We start from the raw sequence: 17,294 nt of genomic DNA, 5'->3' as shown, positions 1-17,294 counted from the left end.
CCAAGAACTACCACTGTACTGTGCTACCTTACTAGTTGTATTACAACAGCACCTAAAGGCCCCAGAGGGCCAGATGTTGTACAAACATATCAAAAGACATTGTCCCAGTGCAGAAGAGCATATAATTATTTATTATTTGCATTATAGTAGTGCCTAGAGGCTTCCAGCAAAGATTGTGGGCCCCATTGTGCTAGACAACATACACCTGCACAGTAAGAGAAAACCCCTTTTCTGAAGAACTTAGTCTAAATAGACAAGAGACACAAAGGCTGTGAGAAAGTTCCTAGTGTTAGCCCCCCTTGACAGATGGAGAACTGTGGTACAGAGCAACAAAGAGTCCTGTGGCACCTTATAGACTAACACATGTATTGGAGCATAAGCTTTCGTGGGTGAATACCCACTTCATCAGACGCATGGGTGGTACAGAGAGATCAGACGACTTGTCCAAGGTCAAATGGGAAGACTGTATCAGAGCCACATACTGAATTCAGATCCCTTGAGTCCCAGGCCAGTGTCTTAATCACAAGACTATCTTTCATTTCTGTGGGTACAGGGTCTGCCCTTATGGAACAGCTTGCAGGATCAGGGTGTAAGTTACATTATATACATTTAATACTGTATGATCATTGGCTGAAAGGTATCCCTTGTTAGAATTTTTGTATTACTTTAATTGTCCTCCAGCTAAGGCCTTTGAAATAAAGGGCTGCACAATATAATGGGATAATAATGATAATTAGAATTTTGCATTAATACAGCATACTAACTGGAACTTCTTGTTTAGTAGGTTCGGTATACTTTAACATATGAACAGCAATGAAATTCAAGAATACATGGGAACAGATTTAAAGATGTGATAGACTTGGGTCAATTCAGCTTTTTTTTTTTCAGTTAGCCTGATTCATTTTGGACAAACTGTATTTTAGAAATTAACCATTGACCTTAGCTAGACATGACAGCTGATTTCTCCAGTGAACACTTATAGAATGCTAGTACCTGAGAAGCAGCCACATTGAAAACCATATGATAGTCTGGTTGATACTGGCTGATAATGAATAATGCATGTCTTTTACATGTTCAGCACAGATCCACCCCAAATCCTCCCTCCCCCACCAGGGATGAGGCCTAATCATTTTAGTTGCCTTTTTCTGAACCTTTTCTAGTGCCAGTATATCTTTTTTGAGGTGAGGAGACCACATCTGTACACAGTATTTGAGATGTGGGTGTACCATGGATTTATATAAGGGCAATAATATATTCTCAGTCTTCTTCTCTATCCCCTTTTTAATGATTCCTAACATCCTGTTTGCTTTTTTAACCGCCTCTGCACACTGCGTGGACATCTTCAGAGAACTATCCACGATGACTGCAAGATCTTTTTCCTGACTCGTTGTAGCTAAATTAGCCCCCATCATATAGTATGTATAGTTGGGGTTATTTTTTCCAATGTGCATTACTTTACATTTATCCACATTAAATTTCATTTGCCATTTTGTTGCCCAATCACTTAGTTTTGTGAGATCTTTTTGAAGTTCTTCACAGTCTGCTTTGGTCTTAACTATCTTGAGCAGTTTAGTATCATCTGCAAACTTTGCCACCTCACTGTTTACCCCTTTCTCCAGATCATTTATGAATAAATTGAATAGGATTGGTCCTAGGACTGACCTCTGGGGAACACCACTAGTTACCCCTCTCCATTCTGAGAATTTACCATTAATTCCTACCCTTTGTTCCCTGTCTTTTAACCAGTTCTCAATCCATGAAAGGACCTTCCCTTTTATCCCATGACAGCTTAATTTACGTAAGAGCCTTTGGTGAGGGACCTTGTCAAAGGCTTTCTGGAAATCTAAGTACACTATGTCCACCGGATCCCCCTTGTCCACATGTTTGTTGACCCCTTCAAAGAACTCTAATAGATTAGTAAGACACGATTTCCCTTTACAGAAACCATGTTGACTATTGCTCAACAGTTTATGTTTTCCTATGTGTCTGACAATTTTATTCTTTACTATTGTTTCAACTACTTTGCCCGGTACCGACGTTAGACTTACAGGTCTCTAATTGCCGGGATCAATCTGTCAGTATGAGGCAGGAGTCCTTCCCTCTTGCGCTCTCCTGCTTGTGCTTCCTACCAGCATCCCACTTCCCCACTTACCTCAGGGCTTTGGTCTCCTTCCCCCGGTGAACCTAGTTTAAAGCCCTCCTCACTAGGTTAGCCAGCCTGCTTGCGAAGATGCTCTTCCCTCTCTTCATTAAGTGGAGCCCGTCTCTGCCTATCCCATGGTCAAAGAATCCAAAGCCTTCTCTCTGACACCACCATTGACTTCTATGATTCGACGGTCTCTACCCAGGCCTTTTTCTTCCACAGGGAGGATGGACGAGAACAGCACTTTCACACAAATTCTGTTTGCAGGGGTTCCTGTGTAGAACTATGCACTCGAAAAAAGACTTTGCAGAAATCTATAGTATAGTTTAATTACTTTTGACCCTCTGGAATTAACCCAAAAATATTTGTGAGCAATTTCCTATTTATTGTCTGCTCCTGGGCTCTGGGGTATCTGCTATTGCCATATACCTGAAGGGATTGTAGGATGGTGAATCCCTGATAATAAAAGAGATTTAAATTCTGCTGTGCTGCTTAACAGGCAAGATTCTTAGGTGAAATGCCCAAGTGTTGCATATATTAAAAATATGCCTCATAGTCTTCCTCAAATTGAGCTGAATTAGATAAATGTACTTTTTAAAATAGACGAAATAATTCTTTTTAAAATAGATAATATACCTGCTAATAAATGACATTTGTTAGTGCTCCAGCACTTAGAGCCAATTTATAGGCATTGGGGAGGTGTAGATTCATTTTAATATCATTGTCTTTTACTTGAGCTAATTCTGTGCTTATAGAATCCTCTTGTTTGGTTTCATAAAGCAGCTTGTTGGGTTGGGAATTGTTTTGCCATTCCCTACCATTGCCATTTTATCTCCAGATGAAACTCCTGTTTGTGTTTAAAAAAAAAAAAAAGGGGGGAGAAAAAAAAAGAAAGAGAAACGGTTCATGTTGGAAGAGAGCCTTTTGGCTTCTCTCTGTACAGATTATGTTGAGATTGGTTACCCTTTTTATCTTGCTTTAATGTGCCTGTGTTCACTCTGTGTTGCTGCTGCCTCTGCCACTATCTTCTGTCACCCCTAATGATTCTGATAAAGTGCAATTCTAAAAGAGAATGTTGCCTCTTAATTTCAGGATGGATGGCCACCTCAGGGCCTGCCTGGTGCTGCACTGTGAATCTGAATGGAGAATGCATTACTTCAAGGACTCCATACTCAAATGAATCACTAATGAAAGAGCATTGGAGTCCTGAAAAGAAGCAGAGACTGGAACAAGTTTAACACTCAACTTGAAGGTCAATTTAAAGTAAGAGCTGACTGTTTTTTTTTCTCTTCTTTTTCTTCTTATGGCTGTGGGTGTCATTTGTGTCTTGTTAAAGGCTGTCAGTCCTATGCAGATTACTATATTTAATCACCCAAACAAGTTAGAATTACAGCTAAAAGCTCCCTATCAAAACTCATTTGAGCTACCCACTATTTTAAGATGTATAAGCAAGCTGCCTCCTGCATAGCTTCTTTGAGGATGTGCTCAACAGTAAAATAGAACAACCTGCATGCTGTTAGAATTAAAGCAAGAAAGCAAATCTGCGAAGGAAAATTTGATCTGTGCAGCAACAGAAACACAAAGAACTTGTTTAAAAAAAAATCACTGCCCCCAGGATGAAAATTTCCCTCAGAGTTACTTTTTTTTAATGTTAATTTGCATTTTAAGGTCATATGACTCCATCTACAACAGTGCACCTATGCTGTTTGCCAGCAAGTAATTAGATTTGATATTCTGTCTTCCAATTAATTCTCTACGCTTACAGCTCTGCTCATTTTTTACACTGTAGTTTTCATTACGTTATTAGCACATTTTATGATACAGAAAATTACTAAAAAAACTTTCATGTATTCCCTCCCAGTGGGTGGACTTGGAATAGTTTGCATCTGTCAAATGTGCACAAGGAAAATATTCAACATAATTTTTTTTTCAGTTGAGAAACAGGTCTGTATTCATTGGGGTGCTGTTAAATCAACTTGGATTTTTTTTGTGGGTCTTATATTTTTCCATCTATTACAATACAGGTTGTTAAAAAACTAAACTGGACAGACAGAATTATTTTCAAGCTGACTGGAAACCGCTAAACAGATTTCCAGCATTTCTTTAGGGTTTTTAGACAGAAATTCTTGTGGTTCAGAAAGCGATTTTGCAAGCCTGAATTTCAGTTTCAGTTCTTTCTCTGAGTTTATTCAATAGACTAAAGTATTTGCCAAGACAACTACTTCTCAAAAATATCCCAGCACTCAAGAGCCAATAAACACTGGTTTCTGTGGGTTGTTCCACAGCTGAGATGCACTAAAGTCTTATTCAGGAAAATGTGCAAAAGAAGAGGGCTTGAAGTGATATTGTGTGCTGGGATGGGGAGTTTAAAACAGTATGAAGAGATCTAATGCATGTGTGGGACACTGCTTTAAATTTACTCTTTTCTATATTTGAACTGTCAGGTGTTTAATATTTTCCTACAGGATGAGATTGTCCTTTGTTGTTTTGAATAGCTGTCTCTCTCTCTCTCTGCCCTTTCCCCCTGGGTACAGCAAACAATCTCAACAAATTGAGACCTAGCCAGTTTTGCCACATATCTCCTTACCTCTGGGTGTTGCTGTCAAACTTTGTTTTAACTTAGGCCAGGTCTACACTACTAATAGCTTACAGTGAATAAGCCACTCCCCTGAGCAACAGCAGTTACACCAATCTAAGTGCCAGTGTGGACAGCGCTATGTTGGTGGGAGAGCATCTCCTGCTGATATAGCTACTGCCTCTCCTGGAGGTGGATTTATTATGCCAACAGGAGAGCTCCTGTCAGTATAGAGCATCTTAACCAGAAGCGCTACAGCAGCACCCCTTAGTCCAGCAGCACCAAAAATAAGTTTTCTGCTGAAAGTACTAGCAAACCAATTCCCACTACCAGATTAAGTGTACTACTGCCTCTGAGGCAATTAGAAATGTGCCAAATGGACAAAGCATGATACCTCAGATAGATTAGAGCCCTTAAAGAATTGCAACCTGCATGCTAATAATCCCTTGCACAGTGTACCTTAGCTGTGTAAGACTAGCAGTATTTTGCACATTCTGGTTTAATTTTTTTTTTTCTTATCCACTGATAAATGTTGACGCCACTGATAGAAAACATCACCTGCAGTTCTGACTCAGTCTCCAGCATTTCATAGATGTAGAGCATTAATTCTTTGCCAGCACATGGCCAATGTTTTCCTCAAACTGTTTGCAATGGCTTCTGGTTTGGGGATGCTGGATGATGAAGATTCATGCAGTGATTATTAGTTTACATTGAAAGCATCTGCCAAGTTTTGCATTGTTCTCAAGACGCACAGGCCATGGCAGATCTTGAGAGCTGCTACCCTTTCCCCAAGTAGCTTTGGACCAGGCCCTGCTAATCAGTGTGAAAACCAGAATAGAGCAGGGTAGCTCATTAGTCTATAGCACGTGGGAAACTGCCCCTCAATAGTGTGCCTGCCAGGCTTTTCAAGGAAGTCCTCTTGCTGTTGCTTTGGGTCCGTATTCCCACCCCACAACATACACACACGCAGTAAAATGTGCTCATATGCGCTTGACAGTGTTGGGCCCCTGGGACAGCTGCCCCCATGCAAATCTATGGCAGTTCTCTCACGTCCAAATACAACTAGCTCCCACTGAAGTATATATAAATTGTTTGTATCCTTGAGTGGAAGAATTAAGCCCCCTGTGTTTTAGGAATTTATTCCTCTGTTTGAGTGTGAATTCTAGTCTATAGAACAAGTCAGTCTCCTGTACATGACTCTTATATTAGTAATTCTGGTTACGGCAGAAGAAAAATATTGCCAAGAAATGTTAAATCAGTCATTACCACATTGGGGATTATATGGTTAAAGTCAAACATGTGGCTGTTATTTTGTTGTTGCTTTATTTTGGACTCTCAACTTCTGGGCCTAGCAGTATGCAAAGGATGTTCATGTGGCTCTTGCACATTCCCCTACTATTAGTAGGACTTATACATGAATAGATGGTCATAGGGAGCACAGTTTGCAAGGGAATTTCAGGCAAACGCTAGAATTCCTTTGAATTCAGAAATTAAATTTAGAGGCTAGTTGATAATCTGAAGCTGATCAGCAGCCTGAGATTTCAGCTGGATACAAAGCAGAGTCCATCTGTTCTTCAAATGAGAAGTAGCAAAAACTTTCAAATGGAATCATGATTCATTTAATTCATTATTAATTGCTTAGATAGTCCAATTCACGATGATTAATTCCTAAAATTGACTTAATTATAATTGTCTAGATCATCATTCTCCTGATAATTAATTCTGAAGATTGCAGAATCATAATAACCTCTAAATAAAACATGCTTTTTAAAATCCTGCAATTGCACAAAGTTCAGAACATCCCATTATCCATAATGAAAAATAAAATGCTTTTTGCAGGCATGATGATTACACTCAGTCGTGGTTCCTGCAGATGGTTGAATCCATCAGTCAGCAAAACACATCCATAACAAAGTTACAAGGTGAGAAACCACACAAAGTACTTCTAGGTCCATTCCACTGTCATCTCTTATAGCACATCTGCTATTCCTGGTTAGTGAAGCCAGTAGGAGCTGTGAGAATTACATTTATTTATGTGCCTAAATATGAAATTTGGGAACTTAACTTTAAGATCCTAAGTTAGAAAATGTGGGTGTTAGTTCCAGCTGGTTCAATTCATCCTAAAATAGAAACAAAATTATTTGAGTTCCATTCCTGGCTAAACTCATAGCAGCCGATACCAATGAAGGGCGGATAATTTTGCAGTAACTGCAACATTCAATTGGAAATTTGGAATGGCCTGGACATACAAGTCCTGAGATCATGAGCGGACTCACTTTTAGCATTTGTATGCACAATTCCTTACAAAATCTGCCTTGCAATGCAATTCGATACCCTCACAGTTAACCAACTAATCCTTTCGGCACCTTTTAATTGAATAATGGAGAGAAATAAACACTCTCTGCCATTTTCAGCCTCTGTAGTCATAGATTTGAATGTTGAAAAGGGCTTCTTAGATCATCTAACCCAGACCTTGATTGTCAAGAAGATTGTCTTCTGCACTTCATCCTCTTATGTTATATGTTTTATCTATTCTGTTGATCTCTGTGTTAACAGAACTGTTTACTTCATGCACTGTAAGCTCTCTAGGTCAGAGAGTGTGTTTTCATTCACAAAACATTTAACAACTTTATTATTTATTTATTTGCTATTATTTACATTACAATAGTCCACAAAACATGTGCAGTGCTCTGTGGATGAATAAGATGATACAGGCTCTGTCCCAGAGATTTTTGCTGGTGGACCCTCCCAGTGAAATTATTGGTGCTCTGTGTGGGTTTAGGGCTCTACTCACATGGAGCTCATTGCAGGATTGGAGCCTAAACCGACAAACAAATCAAGGATGAGGGGAAAGAGCTAGAAGCTGCAAGGTGCTAGTACTCTTTTTGTTTGAGTATGTGTATTGCTATTCCCAACCACCACTTCCTAGTCATTGTTGCTTCCTTTGGTTGACTTTAATTTATTTGGGTGCCAGTTACCCTATGAGCAATGGATAATGGTTCCTATATCTGAGCATTGTAGTCCACTCTCCCATTTGCAACGAATGAGTTTAAAATCAAATTGATGTTGTTTCCCCTTTTAGTATTCTGAGCAATTGCTAACTTTACTGTTTAGCTACTTCATGAGAGTTCCAAAACACAGTAACCAGGCCTGATACAGGTTTGTCTTGTGTGTATTTTTGTGATGGGAATAACTATATTTTAAATAGTCTAGTTGTTTGCTTTTATGCATTTGTTGATATAGGAGGCTAAGGGTCTATTTATTTATTTAATCTTTTAGTAAGTGACCTTAGAGTACCCCATCAGGAGATTAGGACGGTCTTCTGAGACCTCACCTGTCCTCCGTGAGTTCTTGAAAATAATTACTAATGTTTATGAGATTGCTTCAGCTAGTTCCTTAAGTACCCTAGGATGAATTTCATCAGGCCCTGCTGACTTCAATAGATCCAACTTACCTAAATATTCTTTAACCTGTTCTTTCCCTTTTTTAACTTGCGTTCCTTCCCCCTTGTAGTTAATATTAATTGCGATTGAGTATCGGGTGATCATTATCCTTTTTAGTGCAAAATAGGCATTAAACACATCAGCCTGCTAGATGTCATTAGTTACTATATTACTATTATATTACTAAAATATTAGAAGATGAGACATCCTGAGAAATGCAGAGGTGGGAATAATACTGAGGGATGCTTTTGGTTTTAATAAGGATTTTGAATTCACTTCCATTAGTGGTGGCAGGGGTTGTTCAATCCCTTCAAGAGAACAGCCAATGCTGGTGAGGGCTTGCTTAGTCCAGCAGCACCAAAAATAAGTTTTCTGCTGAAAGTACTAGCAAACCAATTCCCAGATGCAATGCCAGTGTAGTCTCAGTGACTTACTGCCAGATTAAGTAGACTACTGCCTCTGAGGCAATTAGAAATGTGCCAAATGGACAAAGCATGATACCTCAGATAGATCAGTAGAAAGGCAGTGACACAAAAGGTGACTATTTTGTGTACCTGCCCAAAATTTGTGATAAGGCACTTAAATATGCAAAACAGGATTCTTATTTAGATTATCTTAATCATTCACTACATTAAAATAGACAGAAGGCCTGCTTGCTTTGCTGAAAGCAGCTGTACTGTAGTTGTCATATTTCCTTATAAATTTATTTCCTGCTGTGGCAGCTTCCCAAATCTAAAAGTAGCTGACAGGGTTCTACTGAATGGATAGTGGTAGGGTGACCCCATTCATCTTGATTTAGTCCATTCTCTGAGCTTTATGACAGCTGAATACCATGCTGCCAACCCACAGCACTGCATGTTATAACTCAGTCTTCACAAAAAATCAATTTGTGTAACATATTTGAGCAAATGTTTGTGATGGACTACATTTTCTGCATGGCATGAACTGAACTACAAAGTGAAATTTACTTTCATTTTCCATTTATGTCCCTGAAAAAAGAGAAGAGACTAATATTTGCACTTGTCATTGCAGTTAGTGCATAAAGATCATTAGAGTTTAGTTTCAGGTTCAAGAAATATAAAGTTTGAGTAAATTTTGTAGTAACAGTTTATGAGGATTGTTTTTTTTCAGATGTGATATATCACCTCTCTTTCAGAATGCAACAAATGTGGTTAATTTTATAGAAAAGGGAAATGCAAGAGAAGAAGATAAAATTCAGGATGGCCAACATAAATACCTTATTCAGAGGCCTTAACAATATGACTTAATTTTCTCTGCAAACATAGATACTATTACAGCACAAATAACAGGCACACTGCAAGCACAGTGTCTCAAAGAATTCAATAAATATGAAAATTATTCTAGGTATTAAGAAGAGCAATGTCTCAAAACAATAAATAAATCCACCACCAAAAATATTGTTGCTGTTGCAGGCACATATCTGGAAGTTGAGTCTATAGTGCCTTGCAAGAACATTATGATTAAAAAAAATAAACTCTGGAAATCCAGAAAATCCTTCTATGGACTGGTACATCCCTCCCCAGCTCCTGGGCAGCAGACAGAAAGGAAAATGGTTTGCTGCTCCATAGGACACTTTGTATGGGGCCTGGAGGACTTCAGGCAGAAACTAAGGTTTGTGCAAGGGGAAAGATGAAGGGTTAAAAGTGGATGTTACAAATATTAATCGCTAGAGTTACTGACTAAAGCATTAACCCATTGTCACTTCCCATAACAACCCTGTACCATGCTAGCCCCTCCAAGTTGTGTTTGATGAAACCGATGTTTTATTTTTCCTCCTAATAAACCTCAGGAGTTTGTCTAGTGCATTTACCCATAGATTCCAGAGCACCTCAGAAAGGTAGATAAGAATTATCCTCCCCATTTTACAGATAGGGTTACCTGAGACATAGAGAGTGGAAGTGATCTGCCAAGGTCATGGAGTGCATCAGTGGCAGAGTCAGGATTAGGACCCAGGTCACCTGATTTCTTTTCTTGGGCGCATTCCCATATAGCTGCCAGCTATACACAGAATTCCATGGAGGTAATGAAATAATATGCCACTCTACATCACGGGACATATTCTGCTGTGTACTGAGTAACTCCATACCAAATAGATCTGCTAAGGACAGTTAGTTAGAATCATAACAGGTTGTAGACAAGAAACCAGTTGATGAACTAATCTAAAGAAACACTCCATGAATCAAATAAGAAACTTGTGAAAAGTCAAAGTCACTGGGACAAGGACAAAACAAGATTTATTTAAATTTGCAATAATCTATTCTACTATAGTTGTCCTTAATATCACAAGTTTTTTTTTATGGGAACATAACAAAGGGGGGGCCAGATTTTCTTATGGCATATTAATAACAGCAGTGAGCAGCTTGGATTTCCATAATGCTTTTCTCAGAGTGGAACATCCTAAAGTGTTTTGCAAAGCTTTTAATTACCAGTAATGCAGTGACTGCACTTTGCTGGCCTAGCATTAAAGACAATATCAGTAAATGCAAAACTCGGAACCTTTATATTATAAGTAGTAAGATTGGAAATCTTTCAGCTTCCATGAGGAAATATTGTACTGTCCTCCAAGGTTAATAAAACTCTAGCAATTTTGTAGTTGAATTCAGCAATACCTTTGTGTTCTTATAAAAGCTATTTTAACTGGAAAAAATCTGATACGGTATCTTCTTCATAGCAAATTCCTGAAATTCTAGAACACCTTTATAGAAAATAAGTTAAAGTGCTTTTTAAAGCAACGAATGAGAAAATGGTGCCATAATGTCTATGTAGGCAAATGCAGCTATGATGTGGTCAGGAAAAATTCTCACAAAACTGTACTCATTAGAGCTTGTGTTAGCAGAAAGAAGTAATGTTGGCCGAGATACTGGGATCATACTATCGTCCGTCTTGAACAGAGCCAAGAGAGCTTTAACTTCCCCCTGGACAGCCGCAGTAACTGGGCAGGTGGGATTTTGGTTTAATATTTTATTCAGGGGTTAGTAGCCTCCATCAATGCACTGCCACTGCTTAATACTATAATATCACAAGAACAATGCAGAGTCTGAGCTTGCGTCCTTACAGGAGACTCTAAATCATAACAAATTTGAGCCCAAAGGTGAAAAGGTGATCATTTGAGCCACACTGACACAGTACATTGGAAAAAAAGATTCAAATTGTGATGTCTCTTGGGTTATAAGATTTTCCCGCTCAAATGAGATTCCAGAGACAAACCATTATTTCCTGTAATGTCTATTGTGAGATGCTTTTTGACATTAATAAAATCCCTGTTCAGAAGGTCTTTGCTTTTTCAGTCCTAGGCACAGAGTATTTTAAATTCTGTTGTACCAAACCATTCATTTTATTAATCTTCTCCATGCTGAAATACATAAAATCTGTAACCAAGTTCTGCACAACGGTACGTGGTCAAATTGCCAAAAATAGCTTTCCTCAAAAATGCTTTGCTATATTATATTCCAAGATGCCGCCTGACTAACTGTTATGCATACAATGAAACCTTTTCAGTTTTACAGAAAGGCCTGCAATTCTGCTATTACATGAGATAACCACAGAAACAAATTTCTTAGTCACCTCTGGCATAATCCTCTAAAGTGACAACTTTTAAAAACCTTCCGATGCATAAAATCAGATTTTGTCAGTTACATAAAATATTTATGGGACAGAGACAGAAACTGCAAATAGTGTATTAGCCATTCAACAGTGTAGTTATGGCTTTGAGGGACACCTTATCAGCCACGTGTTATATTAAAAAAAAAAGTGTATTGCCTTATGAATGACAGTTTATTGGAGAAGAAATTCACATACTAAATATTAATTCTTGTGAGGCTGGACTCATGCTGGCTAGTCACAAGTGCTGAAGAGAAAATACTTTCCTTCTGGGTTTCTCCAAATATCTCTGTGCAGTTCTATTAATGCCCATAATCTGGAGTAATCACCACCCATAATCCACCATTTCATTATAATGTTGTTGTTTGTTAGGTTTTTTAAGAATTGGACTCTGCCCCCTTACTCTGAGTGGGACCTTAAGCTCTCTGGAGAAGGGACTGTCTTTGTTCTGTGTTATACAGTGCATAGCACAATGGGGTCCTGGTTTATGATTAAGGCTTCTAGGCACTTTGGTAGTACACCTAATAATAATTAATAAATTCTGCCAGTTGGTTTCAGTGGCCCTGCTGGTGGAGGAAGATACTGTACAATATAAGGGTGGCAGAATCAAGGTTAACCTCATACCTCTGAAAACCAGACTACCTAGCTGTGTTCATTGGGGATGTTCAGTTGTATCCAAGAGCAGAATTTAGCTCACCGAGTGCAATAAATATTTTATACATCGATAGATAAACTGAATTCTCTAGGAAAAAAATCATGAAGCATATGAGATGCCTATGATGGTTAGCTGAGTTACAGACAATACATTCTTATATACATTTGACTAATATGGTGACAAGTATGAGAGATGGAGGATGGCAGCTCAGGTGACTAGTGTTGGGTAGGTACATTCAGTTCCCATGGAGATAACAAGATGCTGGGGAGAAATTGCACCAGTTTGATAATGCTTTATCATTCACTTGTCCAGTGTGTTGTAGTGAATTCTAAGTAAAATACTTGATAATCTGTAGTAGTATAAGATCTGCTATCAGTCGAGTCTTGCAGTAAAAACCTTTCCACCAAAGTCTGTCTGAACAATTTGCACTGTAGTTTTCTTCTTAACTGGCTTCTAAAATGTTATAAATCCCTGCCCCTCCCCCCCCCCCCCCCCGCTAGGCTATGGGAATAAGGAAACCATAACTTAGAGCACTGTAAAATTGCACCACAATCTGTCTCTCTGTGATTGCTCTACACCACATTTCACCTGCTGAAGAAGAGTGTGTTTGAGCTCGTTAATGGCATGATGTTTGGCTGTGCCTAAAATCTTTATTTTTTGCCCCCAAGCATCATGGACCAAACACATGATGAACTTCTAACAGTCTCATTATTAATGAATTAAACCTTACCAAGCACAGTTCAAGTCAGCGTTTCAAGTATGGTTCTATCAGATGTACACACAGTAAATAGGACTTTATTACATGAGTAGTCCCATTTTTTCCAGTGAGACTGTGTGTATAGTAAGGTACTACTCAGCATGAGAAAGGGGGGCAGAATCTGGCAAAGTAATTATAGTGTATTGTGTATGTGTGACATATAATCTTGCCTCCTGGTGCATCACTGATTAGATGTCTGCCTTCTTACTGTAACTTTTACAAGAATGGATTTAAGAAATTACTTAATATGTAATGAGTCTGAAGGAGAGACACATAGAATCATAGAATATTCGGGATGGAAGGGACCTCAGGAGGTCATCTAGTCCAACCCCCTGCTCAAAGCAGGACCAATCCCCCGAAAGATTTTTGCCCCCTCAAGGATTGAACTCGCAACCCTGGGTTTAGCAGGCCAATGCTCAAACCACTGAGCTAATACATAAAGGATAATTTATATATCCTTTAATATTAAACTATAGTTTATCTAATCAGAAGCATATACTGCTAAGGTTTTTATAGCTTTGCAGAAAGGTTTTGGCCTTATTTTTATTCTTAAGCAGCCCATTGCCAAGTTTGTTTACAGGAAAATTCTTACCTGGAATATTAGCTCACTTTGTGCTGAGAATGACAGTTTTGCTTTTTTAGTATAAGCATACATTGCTCTTCAGCTGTAGAAGGAAAAACAGTTTGTTTGGTCCTCTGTTGTTCAAGTAAGGAAACTTGATTTACCTACTAATGGAAATTGGACTCACTGATCCTTGGGACATCAGATGATCAAAACTAAAAGGATTATCCATTTTCTTTGCTTAATCAGGGGCTTACTATTTTAATATGCTGGTTCTCAGCATTATCTGATATCAGTCCTAAATTAATTGGAATCAGATATTTAAAGTAGATGACTTATTTTATGTGCTTACTTATTAAACAGTTAATTGGCCATTACCCATGTGCCAAAAAGGGACAACACAATAATGGTTCATAACTATCTGTGGATAATTAATTTAATGAAGAGAAAGAAGAAGAATTATTTTCAGGAATCAGTACGGGGGAAAATAGTAATGCTAAATGCATGGACCTTGGAATAGACTAACTAAAGAGGTGATGGAATTACCATCAATGGAAGGCTTCAAGACATATTATTTCATCATAGCTTTTGTTATCCGTTGAACATGTTTCATGATGCAGCACATACAGCATTGGCTTTAGATTTCAAGCTCAAAACAGTGAGTATGAAAAATGTTATAGGTAAACTGTGTGTTGCTGCCCATCTCACATAATTCCAAAGTGCCTGGATAAAAACACATGCCATTTATAGATTCTCTTCTCACCTTCAAAGGACTTTACAGACTTTAGCTCGTTAATCGTAGCATCATGCTATTCATACAGTGTGGACAGATGTTCAAAAATGAGTGTCTAGCAGTAGGCTTCTAAATCCATCATGGTGCATTCATCAGAGGGATTAAATTCTAGTGCAGACCAGCATGTTGCCCACTAACAGGCTGTGTGGTCCCTGCAAACACACTGTAACAGGATTACGTTAATGCACACTGGGGAACTTCCTAGGGTTCATGCTGGCCCGTTAGTATGTGACACGCTAGTGCATGCTAGAATTTACACCCCTTTGGTGTGAATTAATGTACCATGTAGACAAACCTTGGGAGTGTCGGAGCACCCAGTCAATGAGAACTGCAGGTGCTCAGCACCCTTGAACGTAAGCCTACTTTCATTTGGGTACCTGTGAATTAAAAAGCCTAATTTGGTTTGGACATTTTGGTGGATGTATTTTATATTTTGACTAGCCTTCAGCGTCACTAATGATGTTGAAATGCTCGAGTCATGGATATGTTTTATAACAACTCTAAACTGGTGGAGCCCCCTACCTAGATTCAAATACAAGCTTAACTGCTAATCATAGCAGCAAAAAAAATCTCCCTTCCTGGAGGCTAAGTTCTCCCAGGATTCATTTAACAAGCTCGGAATCTTCTCCCCATTGGGCTACCCCGACCCCTCTTATCCAGGGTGGAGTCTAACACACTACACTACCCCAGAGGAGACAGTAAGTAACTTGTAGCTAACAATAGGATTTCAGCACTTGCGAACAGGCGGGGCAAGTGTGGAATCCTGTTACAGCTACATCAACCTGTTAATACAAGTAACAGAGTAATATCCATTTTTCTGATGATAAAGTCAGGGCAGTTTGACTACAGGATGGTGAGAAATGAATGGCATTGGCCCCCAAAGTCCTTGGGCCAAATCTTCCTTTAAGAAACACGGCACTATTCCCATTGCAGGGACAATCTAGCATCCACGGGGATGTTCTTCTTTCTGAAGACCTAAGAAAGATGTGTCTCCCTCACTACCTGGAGCTCACCCTTCTAGTTCTCCTCTGGTAATCTCACAACCTCCCTCCTGTCTCCCTCTTCTTCTCAACACCAAATCCTCTACTGACCTTATCTTGTCCCTCAACAAAACCAGCCCCTATTCTGCCATTACATATTGCTGCTCCTTATCATTGATCTCATTGTCCACTGTGTATTTCCATGGGCACGTTCAGACTGTCATTCCTATCCTTTACTATGATCATTCCTGTACACTGTAGAGTAGGAAAAAGATTTAGGCACATAGCTAGTCTGCTGAGCCTTCTGCTCCAAATTTTGCAGTTTATTCTGAATACTGTGCATCTTGTGATCATTTGTAGCTCTTCCAAGAGAGTTCCATAGTCCACAGGTCCTGTGAAAAGGTATTGGTTACTGCTGTATTCTAGTTCTGTTGGAAAGCTGGTTTTGTTCTTTGAACTTTGAGTTCACATTAGAACTCAAGTTTCCTAACTGTCCTTTCCATGGGACATAGCCATGGCAGATATCTGGAGCCAGCGTTAACTATGAGGCTGCTCTTTTATAACATTCCCCTCTATTCGACATTGGTGAGGCCTCATCTGGAGTTCTGTGTCCAGTTTTGGGCCCCACGCTACAAGAAGGATGTGGACAAATTGGAAAGAGTCCAGCGGAGGTCAACAAAAATGATTAGGGGGCTGGAGCACATGACCTACAAGGAGAGGCTGAGGGAACTGGGATTGTTTAGTCTGTAGAAGAGAAGAATGAGGGGGGATTTGATAGCTGCTTTCAACTACCTGAAAGAGATTTCCAAAGAGGATGGATCTAGACTGTTCTCAGTGGTAGCAGATGACAGAACAAGGAGTAATGGTCTCAAGTTGCAGTGGGGGAGGTTTAGGTTGGCTATTAGGAAAAACTTTTTCACTAGTAGGGTGGTGAAGCACTGGAATGGGTTACCTAGGAAGGTGGTGGAATCTCCTTCCTTAGAGGTTTTTAAGGTCAGGCTTGACAAAGCCCTGGCTGGGATGATTTAGTTGGGGATTGGTCCTGCTCTGAGCAGGGGGTTGGACTAGATGACATCCTGAGGTCCCTTCCAACCCTGATATTCTATGATTCTATGTAGTTGCAGCACAAACACACCTCTTTTCAGTTCTTCTTGTTTTTCATCATTATATCGTATTATTATTTTGTATGTGCAAAAATGAAATTAGCCATTGGTCTTGTCAGAATAGTTCCTTTTGCTGGAAGCATCAGTGCTTTGCAGGGCACACTTCTCAAGCTTCAACATCTCAGTATTTGCTGAGACATGAAGTGGCGCTGGTCACTGAGGAGACACAGCAAAGAATAAAGGAACTGTGCTGCAGAGCTAACAAGTAATAACAAGCTGCCATAAGCAAAGTATAAGGTCTCTGGTTTCACTTAGTTCATTATGGATAGTACCAGATAGATTGAATGGCAGATGCTTATGAAAGTAAAATGACAATGATCAGATAAAGAAGTCAGCATAACCTCAGCTAGTAATAACTATGTTTTTGTCCTCTGATGTGCTCATAAAGTTCCCCCCCATGTTGGGCTCAGGTACCTGAGGCTATGATTTAGCTCTAAGTAGAATGAACAATGCTTATCCCACCCTCTGGTTTCATCTCTCTGTGGCTACTGCATACGTGACATAATCTAGTGATATTAAACCTGTGACTGTTTGCATGCCGCTCTCACCGAATTCCTCAAGCTCTAACTGAGCTCAGCCAGAATGAACAGAGACCCCACCAC

At 39.3% G+C, this 17,294-nt stretch overlaps 1 protein-coding gene across 12 annotated transcripts in view; it reads left to right on the top strand.

The window, feature by feature from the left end:
* The window catches only part of LOC120388892 (leucine-rich repeat and fibronectin type III domain-containing protein 1-like protein), a 218,216-nt gene that overhangs the window by 93,678 nt on the left and 107,244 nt on the right, over positions 1-17,294 (top strand). For 7 of the 12 annotated variants that reach the window (XM_039511004.1, XM_039511003.1, XM_039511006.1 and 4 more), the window contains 2 exons: positions 3,236-3,406; positions 6,558-6,640. The gene's annotated coding sequence lies outside the window, so the exon portion shown is untranslated. Of the gene's footprint in view, positions 1-3,235; positions 3,407-6,557; positions 6,641-11,018; positions 11,362-17,294 lie in introns of those variants that run through there. The other 5 variants (XM_039511007.1, XM_039511002.1, XM_039511009.1 and 2 more) reach the window with 2 other exon arrangements.

Source organism: Mauremys reevesii, linkage group 22 (genome assembly GCF_016161935.1).
Source record: "Mauremys reevesii isolate NIE-2019 linkage group 22, ASM1616193v1, whole genome shotgun sequence".
NCBI lineage: Eukaryota > Metazoa > Chordata > Testudines > Geoemydidae > Mauremys > Mauremys reevesii.
The sequence above is the reverse complement of the archived record's forward strand: the minus strand, read 5'-3'. Positions and strand labels throughout refer to the sequence as shown.